Raw genomic sequence first — 20,465 nt, 5'->3', positions numbered from 1 at the left:
CACAGTGAGGTCCGCTTAGCCTCACGGGCGCCTCCAACGCCCAGTCCCGCCCCTGACACACACACACCCTACATTCTGGCTTTTCTGCTACCTGGTCCCACACTACAGAGGCACAGGAGATTATAAAGACCCTTGTCCTGAGCCCCACAAGATAGAGCAGAAGTTAGTAACAGAAAGAGGGCCTCTCAGGCTCCTCGATGAAAAGTGAAAAATGAAAGAAAAAAAAAACTCAGCAGAAAAGTAAAGAGAATCTCTACAATAAAGGCACATCAGACCACTGTACTTGGTCTGCTGCTGGCTTGCTGAGACTCATTGACGCGTATATACACAGGGATTCCTACGTTGCCTACTGTGACAGCAGAGACATACCCTGAAGGGGGGCCATAATTTCTACTGATATTTGCAAAAAAGAAAAAAAAATTTTTTTCTCTTATTTTTAATTCTTAATTTTTACTTTTTTTCTACTCTTCAAAGTTTTGCTTCTCTTTCTTTTATCTTTTCTTTCTTTTATCTTTTCTTTCTCTCTCTCTCTCACTCATTCTCTCGCTGTCCCACATTGCTCCTCATCTCCCCATTTGTTCCTTTCTGCACTGATTTCGGATTTCTCCCTTACTGTTCTTTTCTTCTCTTTTTCCTTCTCTTATCATTAGGTTTAAAGGAAAGTAAATTCGGTATCTAGCCTCCCTGTTGCTTTTAGGTGATTCTATTCACATCTTTGTTCTTTCATTCTGCCTTTTTCTCTTGCCTTTAACAACTTCTCAGAGTTTGTATGATCTTTCTGTGTCTTCTGGCCTCACTGATAATCTTACCTGTTCTTTCTACCTGTCCCTCCCTCCCCAACGCCTTTTAACTCCCCACCCCAAAGGGAAAGATGCTATATTGAAGAGTTTATTCATTATAAACGTATGTTGGGTTGGTCCTCGGTTTTAATTTAACTCACATAGTTAAAATTGATAGATTAATAACTACCACAAATTGTCACTTTCTAAGCTGTGCTTGATGCTATGGTATTGCTGACTATGTCATTTGGGCTAACACATTGTGTTTGATCTAATTAGTTTTCCTTCCTGTATAAGAAAAATAAAATAGCTTCAGAGTCAGTAGAGTCTCAAAACCCAAACACAAGCTATATCTGGAAGCCACCTCTGAAAAGCAATCATTCCACAAGGATTTTAAACACAAGCAACAAAGATACCTACATTAAGCAATTTTGAAATATTAACCCAGGAATTAAACCAAGGACAATACCAAAAACAAAAATGAGAAGACACTTAAGCAAGGCACAAACTTAGGCTTCCATGCCACAAAAAGGAAATTCTGGGGAAAATGAGGTGGGAAAGTCTGATAAGCAACCACTTGGACACCCTGAACTGATAGCACAGGAAGTAACAAAGCAGATGCATGAGGCTCTAGAAAATTTCAAAACAGAAATAATCCCCCAGACAAATACAGACATGGTGAGCAGAGTGAATGACATGATTGGAAGCTCGAGAGCAGAAACAGATAAGAAAATAGATGAGATCAGAAACATGCTGGAAGCCATGAATGCCCAGCATAAGAAAGAAATGGAAAACATGATCGCCCAACATAAGAAAGAAATGGAATCCATGAAACAGATTCGAACAGATATTCAGGAGATTAAAAACTCCATTGAAAGCATGCAGAGCAGACTGAGAGAATCTGAAGACAGAATATCAGATATAGAAGACAGGATTGCGGTTAAGGACCATGAAAACAGAGATTTCTTAAAGATAGTAAGGGGCCATGAGAAATCAATCCAACAGCTGCTAGATGATGCAAAGAAGAATAACATAAGACTCATAGGAGTCCATGTAAAAACAGGAGAAAGTACAACTGACATAAAAAAACTGTTCACAGAAGTAATAGTAGAAAACTTTCCAGACAGAGGTAGAGAATTGGATGTACAGATAAGTGAGGCATATAGAACTCCAACCAGTCATGACCAAAAGAAATCTACACCTAGACATATAATAGTCAAGATCCCAGAAACCCAACAGAAGAACAAAATTCTACGTGCAATTAGAGAAAAGAAACAAATCAACTACAAAGGAAAGCCCATCAGAATCAGGGCAGATTTCTCAACACAAACCCTCAAATCAAGGAGAGCCTGGAGTGAAGTATTTCAAGCCCTAAAAGAAAATAACTTCTGGGCCGGGGATTTAGCCCAGTGGTTCCGTTGCCTGCCTCGCAAGCGCAAGGACCCGAGTTCAATCTCCGGTACCCCCCTAAAAAAAAAAGAAAAGAAAAAAAAAAAGAAAAGAACTTTCAACCTAGACGGTTGTATCCAGCAAAATTATCTTTCAAAATTGATGGGGAAATTAGATACTTCCATGACAAAGAACACCTGAGAAATTTGGTGAACAGTAAACCAGCACTTCAAACAATTTTAAGCAATATCCTAGAAAAAGACAATGAAGGTCACAATTCCATGAGGCCCAGCAGAGGGAAGGCACCATGCAAGGCAAGACACTAAAGTGAAAGGGGGGAAAATAAGAAATAACAGAGCCAACAAGAGTAAAACATCATGACAAGGATGAGTCAATGTCTGTCAATTATAACTATCAATATTAATGCCCTCAATTCACCAATCAAAAGAAATAGACTGACAGAACAGATTAAGAAGCAAAACTCAGCAATATGCTGTATATAAGAAACACACCTAACTCAAAACGAAATCCATAGACTGAAAGTAAAAGGATGGAAAACAGTTCTCCACGCCACAGGAACCCAGAAAAAAAGCAGGCATAGAAATCTTATTTGCAGACAAAGTAGATTTGAAACCAAAACTAATTAAGAGAGACAAAGATGGTCACTACATCCTTGTGAAAGGAACAATCCAAGAGGAAGAGATGACAATCCTAAATATATATGCACCAAATACGAATGCCCCCAACTATACAAAACAAATATTAATGGACATGAAAAACCAAATAAGCACTAACACAATTGTAGTGGGGGACCTCAACACCCCTCTATCACAAATAGACAGATCATCTAGAAAAAAAATTTAAAATGAAATTCTAAAACTGAACCAAGCTATTGAACAAATGGACTAAATAGATATTTACAGAATGTTCCACCCCACAAAATCAGAATACACATTCTTCTCAGCTGCACACGGGTCATTCTCAAAAATAGATCACATGCTAGCTCATAGGACATATCTAAGTAAATGTAAAAGAATTGAAGTTATTCCCTGTATATTATCAGACCATAGTGCAACAAAATTGGAGATCAATAACATAAGTAACCGCAAAACTCCCACAAACACATGGAAATTGAACAACAACCTCTTGAACAACCAATGGGTGACAGAGGAACTTAAAGAAGAAATTAGACAGTTTCTACAAATAAATGATAATGCCAGTACAACATACAGGAACCTGTGGGACACAATGAAAGCAGTTCTACATGGGGAAATTCATAGCAGTGAATGCCCATATTAGGACAACAGAGAGAACTCAGTTAAATAACCTAATGCAAAACCTCAAGCTCATAGAAAAAGAAGAGCACAACAAACCCAAAGCTCGTACAAGACAGGAAATTATAAAGATCCAAGCAGAAATCAATGCAATGGAGACTAAGAGAACAATACAAAAAATCAATGAATCAAAGTGTTGGTTTTTTGAAAGAATAAATAAAATTGATAAACCTTTAGCCAACCTTATCCAAAAAAGCAAAGAAAAGGCTCAAATCCATGCAATTAAGAATGAAAAAGGGGAAGCCACAACAAATCCAGCAGAAATCCAGAGAATTATCAATACCTACTTTGAGAACCTGTACTCTAATAAAATGGAAAACACAGAAGAAATGGACAGATTCCTAGATACATAGGAATTGCCAAAATTAAATGAAGAAGATATAGAAATTCTAAACATGCCAGTAACAATGAGTGAAATTTAAAATGTAATAAAAAACTTACCAACAAAGAAAAGCCCAGGTCCTATTGTCTTCACTGCTGAATTTTACAAGAAATTTAAAGAAGAACTATCACCATTACTCTTTAAACTCATCAAGGAAATTGAAAGGGAAGCAAGGCTTCCAAATTCATTCCTGGAAGCAAGTGTTACTTTGGTTCCAAAACCAGGGAAAGACCCAACCCAAAAAGAGAACTACATACCAATCTCCCTAATGAACATAGATGCAAAAATCCTCAACAAGATACTGGCAAACAGAATACAGAGTGTCATCAAAAAGATCATGCACCTTGACCAAGTTGGATTTATCCCAGGGATGCAAGGATGGTTCAACATTCATAAATCAATAAATGTAATACACTATATTAACAGAGTCAAGGACAAAAACCACATGATCATCTCAATAGAGGCAGAAAAAGCATTTGACAAAATCCAACACCCATTCATGATAAAAACCCTACAGAAAATTGGAATAGAAGGCCTTTATCTCAACCTGATTAAGGCTATCTATGAAAAACCAACAGCCAACATCATACTAAATGGTCAAAAACTGAAAACTTTCACACTAAAATCAGGAACAAGACAAGGATGCTCACTATTACCACTCCTGTTCAATATTGTTCTGGAAACATTAGCCATAGCAGTTAGAAAAGAGAAAGAAATAAAAGGAATAAAGATAGAAAGGAAGAAGTTAAACTGTCATTATTTGCTGATGATATGATACTTTACATAGAAGACCCAAAAAACTCAGTCAAAAGTCTTCTAGACCTAATTGACAGATTCAATAGAGTAGCTGGATACAAGATCAACACTCAAAAAACAATAGCCTTCTTATACGCAAATAGCAGACCCATTGAGAGAGAAATTCAGGAAATAACTCCTTTTACAATAGCATCTAAAAAAATGAAATATCTAGGAATCAACCTAACAAAGGAAGCAAAAGACCTCTACATTAAAAACTATAGCACTCTGAAGAAGGATATAAGAAAATGGAAAGATATCTCTTGTTCCTGGGTAGGAAGAACCAATATAGTGAAAATTACCATACTTCCAAAACTACTATATAGATTCAATGCAATCCCAATTGAAATTCCAACAATATACTTCACAGAACTAGAGAAAACAATCCAAAAATTCATTTGGAACCATAAGAGAGCTAGAATAGCAAAAGCAACTCTAGGCAACAGAGACATGGCTAGGGGTATCACAATACCCAATTTGAAACTATATTTCAAAGCTACTGTGATAAAAACAGCATGGTACTGGCAAAGAAACAGACCCAAAGATCAGTGGAATAGATTAGAAGATGCAGAAATAACTCCAGACATACTCAGCCACCTCATCTTTGACAAAGGAGCCAACCACCCTCATTGGAGGAAAGATAGCCTATTTAATAAATCGTGTTGGAAAAACTGGATTTCAACCTGTCAGAGATTAAAACTAGACCCATACCTATCACCATCCACTAAACTAATATCAAAGTGGATTAAAGATCTAAATATTAAGTCAGAAACACTAAACTTGCTGGAAGATAAGTTAGGTAGAACTCTTCATGACATTGGCATAGTAAAAGACTTTATGAACAAATCTTCAGTAGCACGGGAGCTAGCACAAAAAAATCAACAACTGGGATCTCATCTTATTAAAAAGTTTCTGCACTGCAAGAGAAACTACCAACAGAGCTAAGAGACAACCTACAATGTGGGAGGAAATATTTAGCAGCTGTACCTCAGACAAAGGTGTACTATTGAGAATATATAAAGAACTGAAAAAAATCAGACCCCCCCAAATTCAAAGACCCAATTCAAAAATGGGCATCTGAAATAAACAGACATTTCTCAAAGAAGTAAAAACAGCAAGTAAATATATGAAAAAATATTCAACATCACTGGTCATTCGAGAGATGCAGATGAAAACAACACTGAGATTCCACCTCACACCACTAAGAATGGCTGCTATCAAGAAATCAATCAATAACAAATGCTGGCAGAGGTGTGGAGAGAAAGGAACCCTTCTCCATTGTTGGTGGGAATGTAGACTGGTGCAACCACTGTGGAAATCAATATGGAGATACCTCAAAGAACTAGGACTACAGGTCCCATTTGACCCAGCTATTCCCCTACTGGGAATCTTCCCCAAAGAATTAAAAGAATCATAACACAGCGATATATGTGCACCTATGTTTATAGTGGCACAATTTGTAATAGCTAAAGCTTGGAAACAGCCCAAGTGCCCATCAACTGGAAACTGGATAAAGAAGATGTGTTTTTTTTTATAAAATGGAGTACTACTCAACCATAAAGAATGAGAAACTAGAGACATTTATAGCTAAATGGATGCATATTGAGGCCATACTCTTAAGTGAAATAAATAGGACACACAAGTGTAAATACCAAATAGTTTCTCTAGTGTGAGAAATTGAAAGTGTAAATAAGGATTAAAATGATTAAAATGAATAATTGATAATTTGAAATAAGAAAAGGTCCAAGGGTTTGGGGATGGTCAAGGGGAAGGGGAAAGGGAAGAAGGGAAAGGAAAAATTATGAGAAAAAAATAGAATCAAACTCTGTATAAATAGGGAAGGGTGAAGGGGGTGAAGGGTGCACAGGTAATGGAAGAAAAAATAAGAACTAAGATACATCATGTTCTGGTACAAACACCCAATGATAAATGTAAAGGTATTTTATACCTAAAATGTACCAATAAATATATATATAAATAAAAAAATAAAATCACATAACTGGTACTCAATAAATAGTCACATAATCAAAATACAGGTTGCAGTTGTGGTATCATTGTGTTGGGCATACATGATATGTTTGGGAAGTTTCTCACTTAGAACTGTTTTTCTGAGGCTGCTGTTAAGATGAGTTTCTGCTTCCCAAGTACTTTCTGACTAGCTCTGGGCAACAGAGGCATGGGATTGGGCTGTGAGGGTGGGAATATGAGCCTTGGATAAAACACTGGTTTCTACATGTTCTGTTAACTTTTACCTGATTAAGAGCTCCCAAAATGAGAAACCTCTTTTTCTCCTCCTTAACCAACACCCAAGAAGCATTTTACAGGTCATGCATTGTTTAGAAAGATGGATCTACGCTTTACAACAGGATATATAATTAATAGAATTTCTGGGGTAGTGCCAACAGCTCCTCTTCAAGACCCATTCTTTCAGAATGCTGTCTGGTATGGTGAAGAGATATTGACTTCTAGTCAATACAATGGTTCCAGCTACATTGCTTTCAATTGGTTGCTGCTTATTTATTGTGCCAAGGCACTATTAAAGAGAGGAGATTCAATCAGAAAAAATGGCGTCATGCCTCAAAGACCAAGAGAGACAACTTAAAGACTGGAGCCAATATTATAGGTTGTAAAGGAAATAAAAAAGCAAAGGGAGAGAAGTGTGACCTTCACCTCAGGAAAGATGGCCCTGTGGAAGCTAGAGCCACAGAAGACATACAAACTCTCCTTGTGATTCTTCTCAGAACAAGAGTGAAGGGAGAAACCTCTGGTTTCCACAGTTCTCTTGGCCTTCAATCTCTTGCCAGTTTCATTTTCCCAAAGCTAAGAAAAAGGGGACCCCTGCAAATGTCATTTTTAAAAGTTGGTCCCCATAGTACAGAAAACAGTAGTAGAAGGGCATTAAAAGATGAAGACCATTGGCTTGTCCAAGGGATTTGCTTCCATTATCTCTATCACCCCTCATAAGCCAACCTAATAAATAATCTAATTTTTAAAAATTCTTTCTGTTCAAGTCCACTGTTGCAATTAGCATGCTCCTCCTGCCAGGGAAGTGCCAACCCTAAGTTCCTCCACAGAATTCCAGAGATGGTGCCATCCCAATTATTTCCAGGTTCATTCTATTGGCCTATAAAGTAAGGAAGTGATGGCTCCTCAGGACTCTGTGGCTTGGCTTCCTCTCCAGACCTCTTCTGGCTCAGCTGTCAGTCACATCTTGGCTCAGACAAGGCCTAAGAACTCAATTGCCACACGAAGCTGGTCTCAGGAAGTCAGTTATTTTTCATGCCACTCTTGAAGGTCACAAAAGTTGGAGGTTTTCAATTACAAGCAGGCTGCGTGCAAGGATGCAGGAGCTGCCAGGAAATGACAAGTGGTATGCACAATCCTTCCAGGCCAGGCACGTCCTAGCTGCAATGATGAATGTGCTCAGCCTTCTTTGGTTGGCACCAACCTGTCAGCCTTTGATAAAGAGCTCGCCAAACATTTTGCTATTATGAGAAAGGATAGACAGGATAGAATTTCAGTTCTCTTTGAAACACAGGCCTGCAAGTAATCTAAACAGGCAAGAAGAGCTGAGAGCCCTGAAGGACACAAGACACTTTGTGTCTTTCCTACTGGCTCCTCTGAGTTTTCCCTCCTGTTCTGTCACTTTCCCCGAAGTAATAAGTCCTGTTCCCTCACTAAGAAGGGATTCCATGAGGAATGGATAGTAAGCAGGGAGAAGAGTGGCAAATTTCTACTATCCAGAGGATGATTTATCTGGAAACAGACTGTGGCATGTTGAAAGCCATCCAGAGAAGTTTGGGTGTTTCTGAGAATGGAGGAGCCATGGAGTGGTTTTGAAGAGATGAGTCAGATGATGATAGTGATATTTCAAGAAGAGAAGTCCGTCCGATGGCACTGTGTAACCAGGTAGACTGGAGGTGATGGGCAATAAACATATAAGGATGCATAGGAAAGCATTTTAGAAATTCTTCCATATGGTATGGAAGCACATGGCATGTAGGAATGGTAGAGGTGAAAAGGAAATATCTGGTGTGGGGAGACTATTGTGTTCAGATTTACAGTGAAATGTCTTGATAGATGTTCCACCCACCCATTGGACTAAGAGTAAGAGGACTGCACTACAGCAAAATATTTACTAATCTAAGAAGAAACAGCTGATGTTATGATTAAGGAAAGGATAGTAAGGTTAAAAATTAACCTAGTTGATACTCAGCAAGTATTCCCGCGTTCTGTGGTTCCCATGTTCAAGTATCAAAACGCTCTGTAGAGATCATATTTTCACTCTCCAATCTCTCCACTTTTGCCATTCACCTTGAGATTTGAGTCACACCAATACTTGGGACTGGCATCACTGTCTAAGGAGGAGAGAGCCTGAGCAAGATGAAGTACTCTACTTGCTGCTCTCAGGATTAAAAGAGGGATTCTCTTTGGAGCAATCCATCTACCTGGTCCACTAACATAAGGAAACTAGAAGGGCAGCTTCCTGAGAAGCCTCCACATGAATGGACACCAAGTCAATCAGTGTCACTTTACCCCATGGTGTTCTTTCTGTGAGGAGAAGGGGATACTGTCCAGGTGTCATGGAACCCTTGGGTGATGGCCCATCTCCTCTTCTCCAACTGAAGTGTTGTGAGTCACTGAGAAATTCAAGATTTTGAGAACAAGAGAGAAAGGATTTTAATCTTGTGGGAAAGAAAAAGACCAAACATATTAGAACTCAAATCCCTCTAGAAGGAACAGCATGTAAAGGGATCAAACAGCATGTATGAATTAAGAATGCTATTGCTGTAAAGTGGAAGAAAGGACCTCCTCAGAAATCTGGGCTTGATATTTCTCTTTGGGATGTTTTCTGTTTTATTAAGGAGAGGCTCATGGTATGGATTTAGAGTATATAGTCATGGAGGCCCTGCTAGGAATCCTGTGGGGAAAAGGAGCAGCTGCCAATCTCCTCATAAAGATTAATGCCACACACTAAGCAACCTGGAGGTACTCTTGCCTGGTCTGACTTCTCTCAGAGTTTTCCAAGGATATCTTCATCCTTCCCCTTTGTTATGTTTTGAATAAGGCTACATCATGTTCCCACAAAATTTATGTCATTAGGGTCTTGATTCCTAGGGTGTAAGTGTTGGCAGATGTTACGGAAATTATACAGGGTAGGCCCTTGTGGAAGGTCATTGAGTCACTGGGGACTCAAGGTTATTAGTTCTCCTGTGACCCTTTGGTAGTCCATGTGGGCCCTCTTGGTGCTTCTCATGATAGAGTTATTAGGAAAGGTGCAAACCCTGCCTTATCCAGCTCTCTCTGCTTCTTGCCTCAAGATGTGAGTGCTCACTACTAGGCTACTACACAGACTCCCATCATAGCCCTCTGCCATCCACCAGAATTGAGCCAATGCAGGTGCTATCCCCTAGAACCCTCCAAACAGTGAGTTAAATAAGTCTCTCTCTCCCTCTCTCTCTCTCTCTCTCTCTCTCTCTCTCTCTCTCTCTCTCTCTCCCCCTCCCTCCCTCTCTCTCTTTCAAAATAAGTAACTGGTGTTTGGTATTTCACTATAGTGCTGAAAAGCTGACTCATATACTTTCATTTGCTTTATCTCATGAGCAAATTCCTACTTGCGATTCAGTGCTGTGGTTTAGACCTAAAATGTCCCCCAAAGCCTCATGTGCTTATAGGAGGGGCTTTTGGAAGGTGATTGGATTAGGGACCTTATAGCTGACTGGCTGTTAGGAGATGGATCACTGAGAGTGTGATCTGGAAGGATATACTTCCCTCCTCAGGCCCTCCCTATATAGTCTCTGCTTCCTAAATGCTATGCCATAAGCAACTCTCTTCTGCCATGCTGCTCTTCTGCCATGCTGCTCTGCCTTGGAGCCAGCCAAATATGGACTGAAACCTCTACAAACTGTGAATCAAAATAAATCTTTTCTCCTTTAAGATACAAGTGTCAGGGATTTTGTCCCAGTGGTGGTGAAAAAAAAGTGACGAATATGTTCAATATACCTCTTTGGAGCCAAAATACCTGGTTTAAACCTAAATACCATATGTTTACATATCTAATTCTGAAGCCAGACTCTGAGCCCTTAAAAGGAAGTGACTGCATGCTGTTCTCCTTCGAATGCCTTGTACCCAACATAGTGCCTGGAACTCAGGATGGTCTCAGAAAATACTTGGCAAGTGATTAACTAGGAAATTAAGAACATCACCTCTGGAACTGAGATGCCTAGATTTGAACACTTGTCCTATCATGTACTAACTATATGACATTAAGCAAGTTTCTTAACTTTTCTTAAGTTTCTGCCTCTATTTCTACAACTGGTAAATGCTTATAGGATTATTGTGGAGATAAATGGAGTTCATAATATTAGAATGTATAGAAAGTGATTGCCACACAGAGAAAGAAAGCAATAAAAGTTAGCTGTTATCAGCATTTCACTAGCACCTCAGATGAATTATTAGCCATCTTTTCTTAAAGAATTTCATATTAGACATAATGGGTTGGTTAATCATTCTTCAATATCATAGCTTGTGAGGAATTTGTAATTAGATAAATTAATGATCACACAAACAAATTATAATTCAGGATTTCCTACAGTAATTTGGCCCAGACATAAAATGAACCCTAGAAAGCCAAATTGGCTCATTTATCTCTCCTCCAATAAGGCCTCATGGTGAAGAGGAATTATTCACAAAAAAGTTCCATCAACAATGGAATTTACTTTGAAACAACAATGATTGGGCTATTTTTCAACCTCAGCTTCAGGTGATACATTCTTATTTTGTCTCAAGCTAAAGAAAAGGAACAGGTTTTATCGGGGGGGGGGAGTGTAAGAAGTACAGTAAATAAGCATTACAAAATATAAGGGAAGAGTGCCACCAGAACTGAGGGGTTAGTCACCAGGTCGAGTCTACAGCCAGGTCACCACCAGAAACATACTTTTGTTCTTGGAGTTCAGAGCCAAGGTTGCAAGGAAACCCTCACATCTCAAAATAAGAACTTGAATGTGCCAAGCTGCCAATAGAGCACATCCACACAAACATCTCAAGGTCAGGGAGCACAACTTTAACTTCTCTGAGTCTTCTATTGAAACAATGATAGTAGCTACAGTTATGGAGTGTTTACGACATGCTAAGCATTACGTTAAGAACTGAATATTGTTTACCTCATTTTCTCCTCACAAAAACTGTACGAGGCAGATTCTAAGCCCTGGTTTACAGCTGAGTGAATGGATGCCTGACTTCCTCTTGGGCACACAACTAATTAGGCTTTAACAGTGTATACATATATGTAGTACTTGCTGCCTTCTACAGGGCATATTATGCAAGCAGAAGCTGCTTAAAAATTGGTTTTTTTTGGATGGATGGATGGATGGATGGGGATGCCATAGGAGAGAAAGTAGAATTTTCTGGACTTCCTGAATGGCACTTCTTATGAGCTAAGTCTCTGCCTTCTTCAGGCTTCATTTTGGATGGATAAAACAATATTTTGGCTTAGCATCTCCTTGGACTGTGGACTTACCCTGGGTGCACTAACACAGAGGTACAGGCCCCCAGAAAGCTGGGTAAAAACTTTTCACTTGTCATCCAGAGCTTTGTAATAACACAAACTTTGGACAAAAGACCCATCTAGCAGTCAAGGAACCCTTCAAATTGCAAGCCTCTGGACCTTCCCTGTCTTTTCTGGTAAGCCAGCACATTTGCAAAACCCAAAGAATCCTTAACCTTCTTTGAGAAGCTGCATTTTTCCTTTGCTTCTTGGGTAAAAGCAATGACTTTCAAATTCATTCAAGCTAATCTTCAAAGACATAATCACAGAGAGAGTCAAGGGGGGTAAATATAAAGTGGGTCATTAGGACCCAGAAGCCTTGGCTAGAGCCAGCTGCGTGGACAGATAACCTGATAAAAGCAAAAGCCATAGGATTCCTAATGAAAAATGAGAACGTACTCCAGTTTCCCTGCCTCCTGCACCATCAACTGCTGCCAATGGCCCTGAACAAGGGATGTCCTGATCCCCTCCCTAGCTTACAATGAATAAGCTTTTAGTTCACCCACCACGCTGGGAAGGAGGGGGCAACCCCTATCTTGCACTGGAAATTCACTAGCTAAAGAATCACAGCTTTGTATCAGTCCCATTTCCCAAGGCTGTACAGATCTGCTCCTCATTAGATTCTAACAGCTGAGCACAATTTCTTTCCTCAACACTCAAAATGATTGCAAGGCGGGGTGGTGGTGGTGGTGTAAACAATGGAATTTACTATGTTAATATTCTCTGCAGCCTGTAGGGCATGGGATGCATACTAAACACTGTCAAAAGCTCCAAGCAGTGAGCTTGGGCTCCAAAGGGTGATGATGCGCTAGCCTAAAACAAAAACCCCTCTGCTACTAGCCACGAAGTCTGAGATAAAGAAGCATGTCCTCTCACATCCGCAGCTTTGATTGGGTGGCGCCTGAACTCCAAGGCTCACACTGAGTATGAGGCAACAACTCAGAGCCACCAAGGAAGGAGGCTTTCCTGAGCTTATGGAAAAGCTTAGGAGTATTAACACTGACAGTTTATTAAATATATACAGAGAATCAGGCACTGTGTTAAATCCTTCACAAATATTATTTAATTTTGAAGTGATATTAATTACAAAATAAAACCATGCTCATTATTTTAAAAGCAGTATAGATGACCAGAATGAAAAAATAAATCCTTTGTAATCCTGTCTCCAAAAAATAATCACCATTTACATTTTGGCATGTATACCACATAATAACTCTATGAGGTACAAATATTACTATGCCCTTCTTTAGCTGAAGAAACTAAGGCCTAGAGAGGTCAAGCATCTAGATAAAAGCTACTGCACCACTAGAATCAGAACCTGAACTCTGGTTCTTTCATATGATGAATGTTTATTGAGAATATATGTTAAGCACTATTCTGAGAAATGGGATGATAGGCTCTTAAGGAACAAGACAGATAGGATTTTTCTCACTACAATTTTCAATCTTGGGGGAGAACCGATCAATACACCAATAAGTGATTTCTAAAAATGACATGTAAAAAATGAAAACAAGGCAAGGAACTGTCACGGAGAAGGTAGTAACTTGGAATGGATCAAAGCTGGATTCTTTGAGGAAATAATGTTTCCATTTCTTAAACAAAACTTAAGTAGCGCTTACTGTGTTCCAATCAGTATTTTTTTTCTTTTATTAACAAATGTTAGTGCACTCTACAAGGCTAGCATCACATTTTTATTACAGATAAAGAAACTGAGGCTGAGTAACTGATGTGAGGTTGCACAGCTGGGACATGGTAAAGCCCAAGAATTAGATCCAGGCAGTATGGCTGTGTAACCATGCTGTGGCCATGACTCTCCTCTGTCTGAGTTTGAGCTGAATTCTCACAGTGGCAAGGTGCAATGCAGGCATAGATCTGGAGAGAGCTTGGAGGGGACAACAGGGACAAAGCTCTGAAGTGAGAGTGTCCTTACTATGTCCAAGGATCTGAAAGAATGCCATTGGCTTCTCAAGCCAGAGTAGGTAAAGCCTGGGAGGCTGGAAGAAGGCCTTCATGTTTTAAGTGTAGTACGAAGAAATTGGATATTTTCCATGGAGAAGTAACTTGATCAGATTTGCAGTTTCAGATATCCTTTTGCCATTGGATAGAGAACAGATTTGGGGAACGGGTTTTCTGTATGTCAAAGAAAGCATACAGGCCAGACTGAAGATGAGGGTGACTTGCACTCAACACCCCAGAAGGTAGAAATAAATGGGAAAAATGGTTGAAACAAGTTACACTTTTTCCATTTAAAACTCATTAATTTAGAGAAAAGTATTTTGGTAAGAATTCTTTGCTAAGTAAGGAAAAATATCTTTGTAGGGTTCAGTGAGGGGCATAAAAAGGACTCATGGTGGTTCTTTACAAGTTATGAGCTGGAATCAACAATGGAGCCTACCAAAAAGGAACAGAAAATAATCAATGAGTAGCTAACTTGTTCCAGCCTACATTCTAAGTTCTTTCCATATACTCACTCATAGAATCTCATAAGAATGCTATGAGGAAAGTGTATCATCAATCCCATCTTACAGACAGGTTAAGTCCAATCTACTCAAGGCCATAATGTGAGGTAGTGGCAGAGCTGATCCTTCAACTCAGGCAGGGTGACTCGAGACCATGGCTGTTAGCCATTATGTTGACCTGCTTTTGTAAGGTGTCCATTAATCCAAGCAACAGCCTAAAGAGCTGCCAGATGGGCAGTGAGCAGGCTCACAGCTATGGCAGCAAGGGTCTTGCCCTATTTTTTTTAAACAAGAAGTATGTTTGCATATTAAAAAACAAACAAACTAGGGTACGGGCAATCTTTTCTTCAGTGCTGGATTTCACAAAACTCCCATTTGTTCACCTGCCACTTACTCCATCAGTACCACATGTTGTTTCAAGAAGGAGCAGAGGCAGTACTGAGGGTCAGCTATATCCAGGCTTTATGGTTGTGGGCACATGGGAGCAATGGTCAACTTGAATTTAGAAAGAGACCTCCAAATGAATCAGTCTATATTGCAGATAATGAAAAGTATATCTTGAGACATAACTTATGAACTAACTACCTTACCAGAGGCAGCATATTAACCTCTGTCAGATGGGAAGAGACATTTCTGTCAGTAAGGATGAGAAGTAAAATTAAGGTCTCAGTGAATAGTAAGAAATACCCTCAGGAAACTATATTTTGAAACAAGCATACTTAACAACAGCCATCTTTTTATTTATATATGTATCTTTGTTGTCAATGAACATCTTCAAATCAATGAGATATTAAATTTCATATTAAGCAAGTAATATATATACTAAATATACATATATATGTTATAATGACAGCCCACATTGGGAAAATTATATAGAAGAGGTTCAAAACATTTCAGGTTTAATTTACACCTCCTGGAAATTTATAATCTTACTATAAAAATAAACTATATACATTAATCTGTATAATTTAAGGGACTATGACTCATACTACAGATATTGAAGCAAAGAAAGACTTGACACACTTGCTGGGCTGATCAGACACAGTGTCTCAGAGGAAATGGCATTCTTGTAGGAACCATATGAATATGGTAAGGAGAGAATTCCAATCAGCAGCACTAGGGATGTTTATGGGATGATGGTAGACTGGTTGGTGTAAGAAGTAGACTGAATTGTATACCCTCAAAATTCTTATGTTGAGGCTATAACCCCAAATACCTGGGAATGTAACTGTATTTGGAGGGCCATTAAAGAAGAGTTTAAGTTAAAATGAGGCCATTGATGTGGGCCTGATTTGATCTGAATGATGCCTTTATAAAGAAGAAATGTGCAAATAGAGAGACAATCCATCTGAGGACACAGTTAAAAGAGGACCATCTTTAAGCCAAAAGGAGAAGCCTTAGGAGAAACCAACCCTCCTGACACCTCGATCTTGGGCTTGCTCTTATTTTAGGAGGTCCAACCTAGAACTTGGAGTAAATAAACTGTTGTTTAAGCCCTCCACACCGTTGTGTTTTTTTATGGCCAGCCTCATAGACACACATGGGTATGAAGGAGGCAGAGAGACAAAAGGCCAAATATGTCGATTTGGGCAGATCAAGAGTCTCCCCTTCACTTCCTCTAGATCAATATCCCACCCCTGGCCTCTACTAGTCACTAGATGGCTTAGCACGAGATGTGAGTATATCAATTTACTAATAAACTAGCAGGTATTTGTACTGCCCAGGCTGCAGCACATGGGAGCACCTCTGCAAACGTTTACTGAAATAATGAAAAATATGCATGAAGCAGACTCCAGGCAAAAGTGCAGACAGAAAGTGATATTTGACCAAGGCAGCCAGGGAACATTCTCATTCCTCATTTCTCTAGATTCACTCTTATTCATTTAATTGTTTTTGTAACCCATATTATCACTTAATTTTAGTAAACTTTTTTATGTGTTTGGTTTCCTCAACTAGAATACAAGGCACATAAGTTTCACGAGGGTGAACTTGGACTATTCTTTTTCATCCAGCTTTTATAACAATATATAGAGGACACTCAGAATATTTATTGAACCAGTAAAGGTAGCATTCTTTCCACACTGATAGCCTAAAACTTTATAAAGTTAGATTAAATTAATTCAGCACTTGGATTTAAATAATTTAAGAATTATATGTTGTGCTTTACAATTTATAATGAGCTTTAAAATGAATCATCTCACTTGCATCTCACAAGAATTTTGCTAGGTAGATGAAGAATGTTTTAGAATACTGTCCATTCTATAGATGTTGAAACTGAGGTTCAAAAGGTTATGTTTAAGTTCGCATAGTTAAAATTGAGACTCACATTAAGTTCTCCTGAGAACTCATGTAGTCTATGGCCATACCACCCTGAATGTGCCCAATATCACCTAATAACTCATGTAATGCTTTTCTCACTATACCACATTGTATCTCTAGTGGCTTTGCTGAGTTATTACTTAATAATTTTATTATGAGGCAATAAAATAAATAGCCCTATGAAGAATATCTCTGTATTACCTGCTGAATTGCTGGTGGAGACATTATTTACTAATAACTTGAGTCTATAATATTAAAAATAAAAATGAACATCATGCCAAGAAGAAGTCTAGGTCTAGACGGGGGATATAGCTCAGCAGCTCAGCATCTCCTTGGCAAGCACTAGGCCTTGAGTCTGGTTCCTGGTACAAAAGAAAAAAAGAAGTCTAGGCCTCCTTAAAATTGACATTTTTTTAACCATACAGAGTCACAAATTATTAGATTTTGGATTTTGTCTTGGTTTTTAGGAAACATAGAAATCAAATTAAAGCTTAATGATAATAATAATCTAATTTCTGGTCCAATTACAATCCTCTTCTTCTGTACATGGTTTCTGATCTTCATTTTATCCAATTATGTATATGAACACACACTTTTGATTATTAGCTATAGTAAGTCCTTTTTAGAAATAGTTATAATAGAAAATATAAAATAGGCAATAACTAGAAGTAATCAAGTCCTTATCATAATCCTAGGGCCATCTTTGCAGTTTACATATAATAACTCAGTTCATCTTTTTAAAAATCTTACACTGCCAGAGAAACAAAATGTCATAGTGTAATGAAATTACTATTCTGAACCATGAAAGTATGTGACATGTGCTTTCTCCCCACTTTCTCTGCTACCACCCTGGTGGGATCCTCCACCACCTTTCACCTTAATTATTTCAATACTCACCTCCTTAGACTGCCTGCTTCCATCCTTGCTGTCTTCAGTCTTTCCCTCACTGAGTGACTAAAATTTCCCTATTCAAACAAGAGTCAGACAGTGTCACTCTTCTATCCCAAACCTTCCAACCACTCCCAACTCCCAAGCTCACTCTAAGTCAATGTCAAATTCCTTTCAAAACTCGACAGGCTATGAAAGATCTGGCCTCATCCTCTCATGCTCTCTCATTCCATCACTCCACTCCTTGGCCACACTGACCTCTGGTTATTTCAGGCACCTTTTCATTCTTAGTGTTGCATTTGGTGTTTCCCAAGGCTGTGATATTCTTTTCTTGGATATCTGCATGGCTTGTTCTCGCCTCATCTTCAGGAATCAAACACCATCTTCTCTGTGAGGACTTCCTGATTCTCTTGCCAGCCTCTCCCCCAGTGCTCACTATCTTCCTTCTTGTTTTATTTCTCCAGAGCACGTTTAATTAACATGCTGTTCAATTGACTTATTTATAGTTTATTTATAGTGCCTATCTTACCCCACAATGAAGGCTCCCTGAAGACAGGCATTTTTATCCATCTTGTTCTTTGTTGCATTCCAATCAATTAGAATAATGTTTGGCATATAACAGATGCCTAATAAATATTTTCTGAATTAATAAGGCAGTGAGAAAGGAGGGAGCATTTGTAGATATACTAAATATGTAAAACTAAAGTATGATAATTATTACACTGCTTTTCCAAACTTCTTTATCTTGCCACATATTAAAGCTATCAGGTAAATTCAGTTAATGCTTGACTGAATACACAGAATGTGGTTATCTACACAATTTAGGTACCCAGATTTTTCAAGCATACAGGCACTTTTCTCCCCATTACTCTCTTCTCCCAAATCTTTTTCATTTATTAATTCCCACAGAAACTTTTATTTTTTAACTAGAGAAAGTGTGGTGATTAGAGTTTGAGGGACAGGAGCTAAGGCCAAAGGATGGGAAAGAGGAGGAAGATGATTAAGATCAGTGTCATATTTATGTGTTCATTCCTACATCCCAGCTATGGGAAAAGTGCCAGGCACACACTAGGCAATGAATAAGAAGTTGATGATTGAATTGTTCACATGTCCCCTTGGTTTGCATCTGAATTCTTATGGCTGAAAAGATGAAATCAGAAGTCACAATTTTTTTTCCCTTGAGAGACTTATCAGGTTCTGAGCAACACATTCTCTTCACCTGGCAGCTTTGGAAGCATTTGGGGTGGCGCTGCTGGACAGGGACTGGCATGAAGAGTGAGCAGTGTTGAGAGCGAAGCAAGGAGGTGTTGAGTATTAGACAGGAGTAAGTAGCAGGCATCTCACAGTGGGGTGCCTGTGAGACTGGGCTGGGGACACACACACACACACACACACACACACACACACACACACACACACACGAGACACCCATTTGGAAACTTCCAGAAGTAACAGGGACACTTTAAAGAGATAGACTGCAAATTTTGTCAGCTAGTGAGGCTAGGCTGAGCTTCACATTACATCACAGAATGAAGATTTTCAAGGAATTTTAGAATCAACTCACCAGTCGTTTCATCCAAGTTTCTTTCATTTTTCAGGGAAGAAGAAAAATACATTAATTCAGCTTAATTCGGCATAATTCAGTCTCCCTTTTCTCTCATATATCTAACTTTGAATTTGTCTAGATTGTTTTAAATCTATCTCATCCCACAGCTATCAGGGTTGAGATTCTCCTTCTCTCCAACTTCCAGGCTCTTTCTGGAGGTAAAGCTTTTGTTCCTCTCTACTTAATGTGTGCTTCCTTGTTGACACTCCTGCCAAGTATCTTCTTGCAGTTTTAATTGCTAGTCTTAGTATGGGGCGGCTCTCCTTCTCCTTTAGTAGAAAAAAGCATTCATTTAATTTCTAACCCAATTAAACCATGAACTCATGTTCTGTGGGCCAGAGCCATGGGTTCCAGAGACATGAGCAGAATAGAAATTGCCAACATTAACATGATTCTCTCTTTCCCATCCAGGAATGACTAACACGGGGAGAGATTAGGTTTGTGCTCCAGTAGCTTTCTTCAATTAATAAATCAGCAAGTATAAGTTCAAAAATCAAGCTTCTGAAACTGTTGAGAACTTGCCGGCATTCTTGGGAACAACAGGGTAATAACTTGGAGTTTCAGAGGAGCTTAGTAATGCCCACTGATTCTGATGCTGGCCTCTTCCAATTTTCTGACATTGAGGGAATTTCATTCAGTTTTATGGAGAATAACATGGCCTGATAGCAGATCAGAGTACACAGTTCTACCTTTTCTGCTCCTGATGGAAATAAAAGGAAAATCCTTCTCAAGCCTAAAGTTTGGGCAGCAGAATGGACAGTTGCTATAGGGATAACTATGAGTGGCAGAGGAGCACAGGGCCAGGAGTCAAGAGACAGGGACCATCTGGGTGCTTGGTAGCTATAAGGGCTGAGGTCAGACTCTTATTCTTGGTCTTCTTTTCTACAACACAAGATGACTTTGCCGGAGGATTGCAGAATCTTAACCTCTGTGAGTGTATCAGTGAACAGCTCTTAGGCCCTTGCTGG

General features: G+C 39.0%; 1 long non-coding RNA gene across 1 annotated transcript in view; it reads right to left on the bottom strand.

The window, feature by feature from the left end:
* LOC147827722 (uncharacterized) overlaps positions 1-19,765 on the bottom strand; it is an 82,615-nt gene extending 62,850 nt beyond the window's left edge. Inside the window, exon 1 of the long non-coding RNA XR_015452033.1 lies at positions 19,456-19,765. This is a non-coding gene — a long non-coding RNA (uncharacterized LOC147827722). The remainder of the gene's footprint in view (positions 1-19,455) is intronic.
* Between the last annotated feature and the right edge of the window lie 700 nt (positions 19,766-20,465).

The sequence above is a fragment of the Heterocephalus glaber genome, unplaced genomic scaffold (assembly GCF_053883595.1).
Source record: "Heterocephalus glaber isolate CG9 unplaced genomic scaffold, H.glaber_assembly_v1.0 deba00001442, whole genome shotgun sequence".
NCBI classification, from domain to species: domain Eukaryota; kingdom Metazoa; phylum Chordata; class Mammalia; order Rodentia; family Bathyergidae; genus Heterocephalus; species Heterocephalus glaber.
This window is presented reverse-complemented; position numbering and strand designations above follow the sequence as displayed.